The sequence below is a fragment of the Anser brachyrhynchus genome, assembly GCF_964034855.1.
Source record: "Anser brachyrhynchus genome assembly, chromosome: 3".
Classification (NCBI taxonomy): Eukaryota; Metazoa; Chordata; class Aves; order Anseriformes; family Anatidae; genus Anser; species Anser brachyrhynchus.
The window spans coordinates 30,645,328-30,647,115 of record NC_137696.1 but is presented as its reverse complement, the minus strand read 5'-3'; positions in this window follow the sequence as shown (position 1 = coordinate 30,647,115).

Sequence of the window (1,788 nt, the reverse complement as noted above, 5' to 3'; positions counted from 1 at the left end):
ACAAAAGTACTTGACTTAAGTAAGAAGCTGTTTTAGAGACTGACATTTCCCCAGCAGACAAGCTGTGAAAATCTATACGTTGCTGTTCAGTTTTGGGTATGAGAATTGCCAATGTTGTTGAGAGCAGTCTGGAAGATAACCAAGGACACAATACACCTGTGTTTGCAAGGACATTAAGAAAGTTTTCCTTTTGAGGGATGAGACAAAAATTTGTGCGTGCTCAGTGCTCTTCTCTTACAAAAGAAAAATATTAACACATTTTGCTATGAAAAAGGAAGGAGTACATGCTAAAGGGCATACTGTTATATCTAATCGTGAGTATTAATAGGTTTTTACCTTTTCAAATGATAAAAACAAATAAATAGACAAAGAAAAATCACCAGGTTAATTTTTATATGAAATTAGAAACAAACAAGCAGTCAGGTCTTCAACTGACACACAAGCGTTCCTTAGTTTAATTTTTAGGTTTATTTCCAAAAGATTAGTCTTCCTTTTCTCTCAGAAGAAGAGTTTTTCTTCCTCAGGATCCATAGAGAAAATCAATTATTATAGATGAACATTTCCTATATTTTCTTCTAATTAAAAAACTAGCTATTAGACCAAATGAGGATTTTTGCACAAAATGGCTGACCTCCTTAGATACACTCAGAATTCTCTTAGGGAGAGAAATTGTTAATAGTTAAGAAAACCTCCAAACTCCAATCCCTTTTCCAAGCAGCTCACTTGTTAATAAAGCCCATATTCACAGTCCATCTTCAATATTTTTCCTATTCCAGATTTTTTTGACAAATATCATATTTATGGAAATTCACATTTTGAAGTCCTCATTCAAAGATAATTCACAAAGAAAGTCTCAAAATTGTTTGACACCCAGTTTCAGCTGCTTTTTCTCTCTTTCTGTGCCTATATAGATAGGTGGATTTCTGCCTCTAACCAGTTCTGCCTAGTGACAGCAATTAGTCAATCAGCTGTGGACATGCTCACAGCTTTGTCAGTTAAATTGACATTGGAAAAGGGATAATATCAGGTCAAGGGTGCGTTCACCAGTCACACATACATTTCATTAGATGTAAGGGTACATCTCGTCTTGGTCATAAGGATCATGAGGGCAATTTTAGGAAGAGATGGAAGGTTTTCAGAGCTAGCATACTGTGGTGCGAGAAGTATCTTCCAGCACAGCTTTGGGGAATAGTATAGACGGTTTGATTGCTGGTCACAGGATCTGAATTTGTTTTGTGCTCCCTGATAACCATTTTCAGCCTAGAAGCCTAACAGGGATCTGCCCCAGTCAATGCCTGTGTGCTAGCCAGTCAGCGTGCATCTAATACAAATCTCTGCATAACACAACAAACAATTCCAGGTAGCTCAGGGCTGTGTTCTCCTTGATGTGCTATACTCTACACGTTTGCCTTTTTTCAGACAAACGTATCAACATGAATCAAAATCCATAACAGCACACAAAATTTCAGATACAAGTAATAACTGATTAATTCAGCTAGCAAGATCTGTTTGACTTTGTTCTGCTGCTCTGGTGCATGGTCACATTGCTCTCCTGAAGTGTTCACGCTGTGTAGGCAGGTGCTAACAAACATGAATCCCTTGCAATTTCCTTTGAATTAACTGAAAATGATAAATGAATACAATGAAAATGAAAAATGCAAGCACTACAGGAACAGCTATTTTTGGCAATAAATCTACCCTCCATTATATGTTTTTTTGCTAGCGCTCACTGACTGAAGACAATATTTAGCTTCTTCTTGCTCTACTTTGTATTTTAGAAAATTTCAG